This window comes from Cynoglossus semilaevis, chromosome W, assembly GCF_000523025.1.
Source record: "Cynoglossus semilaevis isolate Cse_v1.0 chromosome W, Cse_v1.0, whole genome shotgun sequence".
Taxonomy (NCBI): domain Eukaryota; kingdom Metazoa; phylum Chordata; class Actinopteri; order Pleuronectiformes; family Cynoglossidae; genus Cynoglossus; species Cynoglossus semilaevis.
In genome coordinates, this window is record NC_024327.1 from 5,144,820 (window position 1) to 5,157,044 (window position 12,225).

The 12,225-nt window shown below is 45.3% G+C and overlaps 1 pseudogene; it reads right to left on the reverse strand.

Moving 5' to 3' along the window:
- Positions 1-265: 265 nt before the first annotated feature.
- Positions 266-12,225, reverse strand: part of LOC103397016 (uncharacterized) — a 22,860-nt pseudogene continuing 10,900 nt past the window's right edge.

A 12,225-nucleotide genomic window follows, 5' to 3' on the forward strand; every position in this document is an offset into this window, starting at 1 on the left:
AACAATGAGCATGTACCTCTAAATGCAATACTTTTGTAGTTTTTGCTAATAAAGAGAACAGCAGTCAGTTGTTCTATCAGCTCCCAGTGAGATGCTCAAATCTCAAATCACTTTTTTACACTTTTTTGATTTTGCAAAAGTTTCATCCACACATCCAAACACACGGATATGGTGTTGTGTAAATGTTCCTTCTGCACCAAGTAATGTGCGTGAATCTGTCAGGTTTTGCAGGCTTGGAAGTGCAGCACACAGAGATGAAGCAGAGTTTTAGTTTCTAATCAGTCACTTTACTGCGGAAAATTACAGTAACAAACTTAGGAACTCTTTTAACAAAGGTTTCTTCAAACAAAGGTAAGCTCCACTTGGAGCAGATAAAAATAGGAAGTCCTTTAACAAACAATGTCTCTTGAAACAAAAGTGGTCCTCGCTCGGGAAAACGGAGAGTTCATTAAAGTCTTTTCGAACCAGGGAATCTCCTCGGGAATGACATCACCACTGCGGGATCTCTCAGAAATACGAGGCGGAAGAGTTGAGCCACAGGCAGAAGAGTGTAGCCGAGCAAACGGCAAACTTTCGCTGGTAAATAGCTCGGAACCAGAGCTGATGAGGCTTGATGTGGAAACATGTAAAAGGTAGGTCTTATGTGACCCAACCGGGGTTGATCAAGTCCCGGTTTGCATCCCAGCCGCTGTAGTCCACGGGCTTGCCCTCTTGATCCAAAGCTATCGAGTGGCTTTTTCTGCTGCTTAGTGATGGAACGGATGGCTCCCCTCTTGACAGCTCTGCTAACTCCCAGTCCTGCCGGAGCTTTACAGATAGATAAACCCCCTGCAGCCCACCTCAACTGGTTTGCAGTGAGCCCACCAGCCCCGGCTTCTGCACTCCTCCACCAGGTCCTGGTACTTTGCCATCTTCCTCTCATGCGCCTCCTCCATATGCTCCTCCCACGGAACGGTCAACTCCCACATACTTACCTGCTTGGTGATGTCTGAGTATATTATGAGGTCTGGGCGCAGTCTGGTCCAGGTGATGTGTTTGGGGACCTTTAACTGTTGTCCAAGGTCCACTATCAGCTCCCAATGAGGACAACCACCCTGTGTTCATTTGTGGGGAGGAATGGGGCTTCTGTCCAGCCTTAAGGAAGGGGATGGAGGTCTTCCTAGGTCGGTGTTTACCAGAGAGGATGGCTGAGGCGACTGCTTCGGCAACTGCCTTGAGCACCTGGTCATGGCGCCAGCGGTAGCGACCATCAGCCAAGGCCTTGGGGCAGCTGCTGATGAGATGTAGGGATCTTCTTCCTGCCCAGGTGTGTAGGTTTGCTGGGCTGGGCAGGGTGTCATAGACAGCCTGGACCAGGAAACTGATGCGGTCAGCATGCCACAAATCTGGCCACGTGATTTTTTGCTGCTGCATCTTTTCCCACCTTGTCCAAGGTAATTGATGCGATAGCTATCAGCGCTGATTTTTCGCTGCTGTGTCTTTTCCCACCTTGTCTGGCTCCTTGCTGCCTAAGTCCCACCATCTTACTGGCTCTCACCTCCTCAACACCTGCGCCGATTCCTCTTGGAGGAGATGTTGACGCTCCTTTCCTTTTGCTGTTCCCTCCTGACTGCTTGGAAAGGAGCCCAGGCCTGATTGCCCTTTTGCTACTGTCCCAACAAGGGCCTTCTGCCTCAGCCGTGCCTCTGCCACCTGTAGCTCTCCACTTCCTGCCTGTGCGGATCTCGAGCCAGCTGCTGCCACCTTGTGGTCCCTTGAGTCTCTGTACTGTATGGCCTCCCTTGTCCGTGTCACCACGAACTCTTCACATAGGCCACCGAAGGGGAGTTGGACCGTGTTGGTGGACCCATACAGGGCAGCACTGCTCAGGCTCCTCGGCAAGCCAAGCCACCTTCGCAGATAACTGCTGATCTTCTTCCCCAAAGCTTTCACAGTTGACATCGGGACATCGTACAGCAGTAGTGGCCATAAAACCCTGGGAAGAATGGCATGCTGGTAGATCCATGCTTTGAAGCGATCTGGCAGTCCAGATTTGTCAACCTTGGTGAGCCAAACACCTAGGTCACCACAGGTCCTCTGGATGGTAGCGGTGTCCTTCAAGCTGCAGTCAAAGAGTTCCCCTAAACTCTTGAGTGGCTTTTCAGACAGCGTTGAAATTATGGTCTCCGGAACTTGTCCACGACCCGCGTGCTCCAAGGAGCAGCATTTGTAAATGCTGTATGGGACTCCCCATGACCTTTCCCTTCTTCAAGACCAAGGACCTCATCCTAGCCCATGAGATGTGCCTCTCCAGCCCCTGTAAGATCCACCTGCTACCAGAGACCGAGGATGTTGTCACGGTCAGGTCATCCATGTAGGCTCTGATCGGTGGCTGCAGCAGTCCAGACTTGGTTAGAGGCCTGCGATACTCCACCTCCGCGGATTTCACCACCATGTTCAAGGCAAGGGCGAAAAGGGTTACCGAAATTGTGCAACCAGTGATGATTCCTTTCTCAAGCCTGTGCCATTTGGATGTAATGGACCCGGAGGTCTCATCTGGAAGTTGCTGTAGTAATCCAAGATGAGGTTGTTGATCTTATTGGGGACGTGGTGTCTGCGAAGATTCTCCTCAACCAGTTTGTGCGGTATGGACCCATAAGCATTGGCGAGGTCCAGCCACAGAACTACCAGGTCGCCCTTACCTTCCTTTGCTTCCCTCAGGAGCTGTGTGACAACACCCATGTGCTCCAAGCAGCCGGGAGTACCTGAGATCTTGCCTTTCTGTCCCGAAGTATCGATGTAATTGTTCCTTAGGCAGTATGTTGACAGCCGTCGCGACAACATGCTGAAGAAAATCTTTCCCTCTGTGCTAAGCAACGAGATGGTCCTGAACTGGTCGAGGTCTCTGGAGTTCTCCTCCTTGGCAATCCACACTCCCTCAGCATATCTCCACTCTTCCTCGCCGCCAGACAACTCTCAGGATCTTCTACAGTTGCTGGCAGAGTCCCGGACAGCGTTTGTAAACGCTGTATGGAACTCCGCTTGGTCCAGGAGGCTGAGGCTGATCTTGCTGCCTTGATGACTTACTGGACCTGTCTCCAACTTGGTTCCTTGATGTCAAACTCCGTTGTTGGTGGAGCTGGGCTTATGAGGGCATTATTGTGGCCAAGTTCCTGGTCTCGTTCAGGGTCGCTCAAGGTGTTGTGAAGGAAGGTGTTAACTTTCTCTTGTCACGATGACAGTCGTGACTGTCGTTTCCTGTGTTTCCCTTTGTTTTCCCCATTCTTGTGTTGTGCACTTGTCTCTGTCTGTGTGGTGGGCGTGGCACATTTCCCTGACTCTGCCTGGATTATCATCGAAGCACACCTGCCGTTCCTCAGCATCTGCCTTCAATCAACCCATCACTCTGACGGCATAAAAACCCTGGCCTTTCTCCCACTCGTCGTCAGATCGTTTGTTCAGCCACTGTGGTCCACCTCCTGCTACCTGCTTGCCTGCTCTCCACCAGCCATATCCGGACAGCCTACACTCTGTACCTCTTCCATCTCATTATCGGACCCTCTCCTTCTCCTTTGTCTCCCACAGCAAAATAAATCCTTATTTCTCACTTAACGTCGTCTGAGCCTGCATTTTGGGTCATTACCGGTTTAAATCATGACATCTCTACTGAGCACTCAAGGTGGCCACTCCGTTTGTCGTCAAGCAGCTTCCTGGTAAAAGTGAACGGGTTAGCCCTTTCCTTCGTTCATCTGTGATGCCCCTCCGCTCAGCAAATCGTCAGGAGTTTCTTTCTCAGGATCCCTCGCAGTTTCACTAGAGGCTGGCGTTACTCTTCACTGGCCACCTTGTACTGTCTCCTGAGGGATTTCAGTTCTTGGCGTAACTGATGGATCTTGGTGGCTCTGCGGTTCTTATTAAAGGGCTTCCTGCTGCTTGCTGTTTCGATCTGGCTGAATCTCTCAGACGCATAACTGACAATGATGGTGTCACCCTTTGCCATGCTCCGAATGATGTCGCAAAAATCCTTGTCGAATTGCTGCCACAAACCTTTGCTGGTTGCTGGGGGCCATCTGACCCACTGCCGGACTACTCTGGATGGGGAAAGGAATACAGCTGCATGGAGGTGCTGGGCTCTGTGGGGTAAGTCCGAGCCTTGCTCCTCCTGCATCTCACCAGCACCGGTCCTGTGCGTTGCACCTGTGTCTCCTCTTCCAAGCATTTCATCCGGGCCTGATGGATTTTAAGGCCCCGAGGATTCTTGCATACTTTCCCGCAGATGCATGTCGTCATCAGGGGGTTCACTCGTAGCTTGGGTTGGTCTCCTTCTCACAAAGGATGCAAACTGGGGTGCTAGCCCAACTTTCCCGGGTTGCCGTCTTTCCGTGCTGTCAACTGACTTTCCAGTTGTCACCAATCTGTTCTTGGTTGTCATCTGGTCTTTCCCAAATGTCACTGGTTGCTCCAGAGCAGAAGAAATTAATCAATTAATAAAAAAAGTTAATTTGGAGAATTTATATTGGACTTGTATATTCTGGTAGTGTGATTTGGGTGGAGGTCGTGGAGACTGCTGCCCCTGCGACCCGGTAATGGATAAGCGGACGAAAATGGATGGACTTGCGTATTTATAATTTTACATGCAGGTAAATATCCATAGCAAAACAGTTATTTACAAACAAGATAATTGTTTGATTAACCTCAGATAAGAAAAGAGATTGTAACTATCGTATTTTTTGGACCATAAGGTGCACCGCATTATAATATCAATGAACGGGTCTATTTTCATACATAAGGCGCATCGGGTTATAAGGTGCATTAAGCGAAACAAAACAGTCAGCAAAACAATTAAGCGAAACAATCAAGCATGCCCGGATCCCTTTCATCATTATCTGAGTCAGTCTCATTGCTGTTAATTAGCTGTTCAGTGATGACTGATACTTTAGCCCAGGCATCCACGATCCATTGGCAGATAGTGGCATAAATCGCCCGGCCTCCCTGTCTTGATGAATGTGTGTTCGCCTTCTGTCATCCAATGCTCCCACGCAGCTCGCAATTTAACTTTGAACGCCCTGTTAACACCAATATTTAGTGGTTGGAATTCTGTGGTTAATCCACCCGGAATGATGGCAAGCCCCGAATTAGTTTGCGTCACTTGGGTTTTGACAATATCGGTAAGATGGGCGCGCATGGAGTCGGAGATCAATAGGGACGGAGATTTGTGGAAAAGGAGTTTGTGCTTCTAAACTTGTTACTAATCTACATGTTTTTGACTGCTAGCCTTCACCACTAGTGAAATCAACATGCAAACAAAAGTATGAATGTGGTGATGGTGAAGCAGAATGACACACTAACAAGGCTGAGGCTTTTCCTTCCTGAGTGGGAGTGAAGGTGGGTTTTCCAGGCCATACTTACGCCTGCATGGTGGTGGTGGCTGTCTGAAAGCTGAACATGTTCTCTTTAGAAAACCAGTTATTAGGTGTCTCATCTTCAACAAAAAAACAAAAGGAGGGAGGGAGTGGTTTTTAAACGCAGTGGAGGAGGAGGGCAATGAATGATGAGAGAAGGACTTGATGTTGATTTAAATAGAAAATGAAAATTAAAGAAATTTTCTAGAGATAACGAAAAAAGAAGCCACTCTGTAGGAGGTGGAATCTTAAACAACTAAATATAAGCACAAAAATAAATATAAAATAGCAAAAATATCTGCAAACAAATAGAGGTTTCAGAAGTAGCTATTCAGAATTCTGTAAAAAAAAAAAAGCTCTGAATTATTTCAGCGGTAACAACTCTGTTATAAGAGATGAATATCACACCCTGGTCTGTCAGTGCTCCCGCCTTACTACTCATTCTCTCCAATTTTTTCTTTGGCATCTCTCCATTTCTCGGTGACGGTTCCAGGTCCAGCGAGCATTAACTTTGACAGGGGACCCTTATGCAGGCTACATAGTCTGGGATGTAATCCTCCCTGGACCCACCTCTCTTCACCCCCATTCTCGTACACTGTTGGTGCTGCCTGAACTCTGCAGTAGCTGTGATGTGGACATTGTTCCTTCACTGTGCTGGTGGCTGTGGTGGTGACTGCTGCTGCTGCTGCTGCAGTTATGGTTGCTATGATGATGGCTGACACAACCAGCTGAGGAGGACGGTTGGCTGGTACAGGAAGTATGAATATGGTTGTTAGTGTTGGACTGAGAGAGCGTCTGCTCCCTGGTGGAGCTCCTCATCACCTCCAGCTCCAGGCTCTCCTCACTGCCACGCCCCCCCAGGCTCATCGCTCCCTCCCTGGTGATTGTGTAAACCCTGGGGGGCTTCAGTGTAACACTCCCCTCCAGGCCCCTGGTAAGAGGTAGGTTGTCTACAGAGAGGCTACTCTCTAGGCGACATTTGGCGGAACCAACAGCAGCTGAGACCTGCAGGCCGATGCCCAGAACCTGAGATTGAGTTGAAGCACAGAGGCTAGACTGAGAAGACTGGGTGGGCTTCCCTGCAGGTAGAGGTCGGTTCTGAGCAGATTGTTGTTATGCAAACGTCTAACGTCTGGAGATTCAACGTCCTGACCAGAAAAAGTGTCAGATAACAAATAATCTAAAGATTTGAAGGAAAGAGAAAAACAAGTTAGAATGCACATTCAACAGAAGTATGAACAGACTCTCTAAATAAACACAATATTATTTGTTTAATGCAAAGAGATATTGTACTTTAAATTAAAAAACGTTTTGACAATTTTCTAGCTAAAACTGTTTAGCTATTGTTTCATAAAAATGACTATGTACAACTCTGGCATAACAGAAAGGGGCTGAGCACCAGAGTCTGAAATCAATCCCACAGCCTTACAGTTTTAACACCAGCTAGTGTACTGAGAAACATTTTTCACTATTGATTTAAAAGAGACAGCATACTTTTGAACAGAAGGATGTAGGTCTGCTCGCACTTGACCTTCATACAACCCAAAACAATTGTTGTTGTGATCAGTAATGATCTTTGGACGATCACAACCAATAAAGCAGTGTCACTTTAGGAAAAAATAGGTTTAAACGCTATGATAAAGTAAAGCTTGAAAAAGATTTTCTCACAGACAGAACTACAAAACACAGGATATTACATTTTTCATTGGTAACTAAACCTCAGTGAGATGTCTGACTTAGCTGCCAGTAGACAAATAAAACGTTATGATCTTTCACATGTTCTCGGCACAGCCCTACAGTTGGGGTAACTTTAAAAGAGTGTTTAACCCCAGAAAAACGTATGCATTTTGTCGCTGACCAACAACAGTGTCTAAATTAAAGTCATGAGCATGAACTGTTTTATTTTATTTTGTCTTACCTGCACCGTTGTGGTTGTCTGTGTTTGTACTGGACAGGTAATCTCCGAAAGCTCTCGCTGCCCTACAGAAAGAAGAAGAGAAGAAATAAGAAATAAGAAACAAACCTCAGACACAGAAAAATCACCGTATTATCAGGATCTCTGACATTTTGAATGTGAGACATATGATTGCCACTTCATTCTACGGTTCTAAAAGATCACAGAAGTGACTGTGTGACAGAGGACTGTCAACATGGTCCAAGTCTCCACTGACTGACAGGTACAGAAACTGAAGACAGACTGCATGAGAGACTGAGAAACACTGTTTCTGGACATAAAAAGCCAAGGATATTAACGCACGACTGTAGACAGAAATATAAGGACAGTTTGCAGGAACAGCAGGGATTTGGCACTGTATCAGGAAAATGTATGTGACAGACCAGACCTGTTTTTTTCAACAGGATGTCATAATTCTCCACAAGATATTTTGAACTCAATCTGGGCATAAGAGGGAGAACATAAAATACCTGAGTGATTTGTATTACTGTCTCTGTCAACAATACATACTTAACTCTGTCAATGATGGAAGATAACACTAAACAAATAAAGGCTTCTGGCATATTTTCCAAGCGTTTTAAATACAGAGCTGGTTGAATTATAGACATTAAAATTAAATCTCTCATTTGGTACCAGCACATTTCATTGATCTTATTCAGAGAGGAAGCATTATGTTCTTCACAAACACATTAAAATAATCAAATATTCAGCACAATACCCTTGATTTTAAACATACATTACATATTTACATAAAAATATGTAAAATTCTTGTAGCACCTGCACTGCTAATATAAACAAAAACAAAAAGGTATGTTAACACGCCCCTGCTAACACACCTCGAAACCAAGCCAAAAAGACAGACACACGTTATATTTGTTGTATTTATAGTTGTTTTGAAAACATCAGTGAAGCTGTTGTCCTCAATATTAATCAGTGTACATCTGTCAATTGTGTCAGTCCACCATGCAAAGACATTACAGATAAAGTGTATCGACATAATATATAGATTAAAATATTAATATTTTGTTTCATTGAAGCACATCAAGCTTAAAACACCTTCTAAAAGTCCAACATGCTTTTGTGGAGGCTTCAAATATAAGTCTGATCCCCAGCATTTACATTACCCATTCACCAAACCATGGGCAGTAAGTAGGTTTCCAATGGTTTGTAAGGGACCGTAGCCCAACTAATATTATTGAGGAGTTCATCCATCTCAATTATTCATGATTAATTGTAATTAATCCACAGCAGTCTGTGCTTAATCAAATTTAAATTGTATTTGTTTGCCCTAATGGGAAGTTAAAAACTGATGACCTCCTTTATAATGAGATACATGACTTGGCTTTTCTATTGACAGAGAACATGCAGAGTTGAATGAATTTATCATTTATACATTTAAAATCTGTATACAGTCACAACATGTCTGTCCTCCTGAAACACTATGTGTTGAAAACTATAGCCCAGCTGTGCACATACACATGCACACAGCAATAGGGAAACTGGAAGCGCTATAATAATTTTCCTCCAACTCTGTGTAACTTGGCGTAACACGTTATATGCACACACACAGACACACACTCACATACACAGGCACACTCCTACAGCTTAGATGTGGAACAACATGTAGAAAGTGGGCCACACACATACTCGGCACATGTACAACACACCGGAGCAAACCCATATGTACTAACGTCTACAAGCACACGTGGAGAAATTGCCAGGGGACTGCAGTAGGAAAATTGAGTTGTTGTGTTGTTGCTGTAGCCTGGATACCTCGCTGCAATGACACTCTAATTGAATATAAGCCGGCACGTGCAGAACCCCCCCCCATCCTTCGCGTGATGACGAGGACAGCGAGAAGGAGGGAGAAAATGCAATTGTCTCTGATGTATGTGCTTGACTCTGTGAACTCATTCCAATAAAAATTCCATACACTCTGCCGAGGAAGATAAATGTGTCTCTGCTTACAGCAGACAAATGGCTGCACGTTTTTCCAACACTAACCCGCTCTGGACAGGGACTACAAGAAATACATGTGTGTAGTTTGTGTTTGTGTTGTCTCGTTTTGATGTGTTGCTTACCATCATTTGTAACAGCACTGCTGTGAAATAATTCTCCTCATTTGAATGTATTTCAGACTGGAGAATGGAAATGTTCACCACTCTGACTACTTGAGCTGATGTTCCACATTACAGGCTTAACAATATGAATTGTTTTTCAAAACCACTTAATTATATTTAGGTGCTGATCTTTGTTGATTATTGCTTTTTGTCCTACATTTTTTGCTAACTATTTTTTACCTGTTTCATTTCTTACTTGTTTTTTGGCTTATTTATTTATATTTGACCTTTTTATCAGTTTCTCTTTAAATATTGCTTTTATTTCTGGATAACTTTAATATCATTTTTAAATGTATTAATATTTTGGATAAATTGCAGCTAATATTTGATTTCCAATAGAAAACAAAAAGTCCTACATGGAAAGTGCTACAGGAGTGGGCTACTGAACCGCAGCTGCACATTTCACTGTTTAATTTATAATATACAGTATATACGGTCACTTAAAAGGGGGTTGAATAAATAGTTAAGGTTATCACAGCAATACCTGTTCAAAGATATCAGACCTCAAAAGTGTGAGGAAATGTGGCTTTTATTACATTTTAATGAACTGAGCCCATGAGAAATAGGCAGTGAGTGTCTGGGATAATGGATCATTATAAGACCCTGCTGATCAATGTCCAGCTGCGCAATGCCTCTGCTGTTGCTGTGGCTGTAGAAGCACCGTGACATTAGAAATATAGATGTGTTTTCATGATATAGTCAGATAAAGTGGATCAGGATGGAAAAGTTGAAGGAGGAAGAGGAGAATGAGGAGGAGAGAGATGAAGAAATGAGCCATTCAAAATAGATGCTGTTATTATGATGCTCTTTTGGCTCAGTCATTCACCAGACTCCTCCTTGTACTTGTCTTTTTTTCTCTGTGGGTTGAGTTTATGGTACATGACACACATACAGTAAAATCAGCAAAGTGTAAAATATGTCTACGGTCAAGTTCACCGCTGATGGTGGAGCTGTAAAGCCACAGAGCAGAGTGAAGAAAACAAAGAAACCTCAGAAGAATAGACCAGGGATATTCCCTGCTGGCTGGCATTTTTACTGGAGGTTATGTTTTTTTTTTTTTAAATCGGTGACGGTGAGACTGATGAGCTCACGTGTCAGGACGTTGATTACCCTCGCAGTAAGCCTAACAGTAAAACATTATATATAGATGACCTCTTTGGTCATTTATATATAATAACATCTACCTGGTTCAGCTCTGTGTTCTCTCCTCGACTCCACTCAGCAACCCAAGACCTTCTTTAGAATCAGGTGCAGAAAACAGAAATACAGTTTGTCTTTGCTGTTTCTACTTTTATATAACAATAACACACAGAGCAATCCATACCCAACATTTACAAATAAGAACATGTTGAAAAGGCAATAGGTTGGAAACAACAGAAAGCAGTCAACCCAAAGGCTGAACATTATCCAAAATCCAACTACACCGTGGGTAAAGAAAGAGTTTTCTCTTAAACCTGTTTAAACTGTGATAGAAAATATCACCCCTACAACAACACGCTGAGAGCTTAAAAAGACTACTGCCACCCAAATGTTCCATCAGAACAGTTAAAGGACCAGACCAGAACGGTTCTCTTTCTGTTCAGATTGTTCCTTCTGCCTTGCACTGACCTTAAAGTGACAGAGAATAATGTGGAAGAAGAACTCTGGAGGAACTTTGTTAACGTCCTGACCCCGCTGTGGCCTCCATGTTCCATTAGCCTACTGGGAAGTAATTACTGTACACTTAGAGAAACATCATTATTCAGATCACTGAGGAGGAGGAAGCTGCTGCTCCTGCCCAGGCGGGGCTTAGTGCTCTTATAGTGACTACCTGTCTCAGCCAAAGCATCCTTAAATTATCTACATTTTTTCCATCCATCCATCCATCTTCAACCGCTTATCCGGGGCCGGGTCGCGGGGGCAACAGTCTGAGCAGGGACACCCAGACTTCCCTCTCCCTCGACACTTCCTCTAGCTCTTCTGGGGGGACCCCAAGGCGTTCCCAGGCCAGCCGAGCGACGTAGTCGCTCCAGCGTGTCCTAGGTCTTCCCCTAGGTCTCTTCCCAGAGGGACGGCACCCGAGCACCTCCCGAGGGAGGCGTCCGGGGGGCATGCGATGTAAATGCCCAAGCCACCTCAGCTGACTCTTCTCGATGTGGAGGAGCAGCGGCTCTACTTCGAGCTCCTCCCGCGTGACAGAGCTCCTCACCCTATCTCTAAGGGAGCGCTCTGCCACCCTGCGGAGAAAGCTCATTTCAGCCGCTTGAATCCTTGATCTCGTTCTTTCGGTCATGACCCACAACTCATGACCATAGGTGAGGGTAGGAACGTAGATTGACCGGTAAATTGAGAGCTTCGCTTTTCGGCTCAGCTCCTTCTTCACCACAACGGACCGATACAGCGACCGCATTACTGCGGCCGCAGCACCGACCCGCCTGTCAATCTCACGCTCGATTCTACCGTCACTCGTGAACAAGACCCCCAGATATTTGAACTCCTCCACCTGAGGCAGGACTTCATCCCCGACCCGAAGGGTGCATACCACCTTTTTCCGGTCGAGAACCATGGCCTCGGACTTAGAGGTGCTAATTTTCATCCCAGCTGCGTTACACTCTACTGCAAACCGCCCCAGTGCATGCTGCAGGTCCTGGTTCGAAGAAGCCAACAACACCACATCATCTGCAAAAAGCAGAGATGAAATCCGGTGGCTACCGAACTGGACCCCACCCGACACCTGGCTGCGCCTAGAAATTCTGTCCATGAAAATAATGAACAGAACCGGTGACAAAGG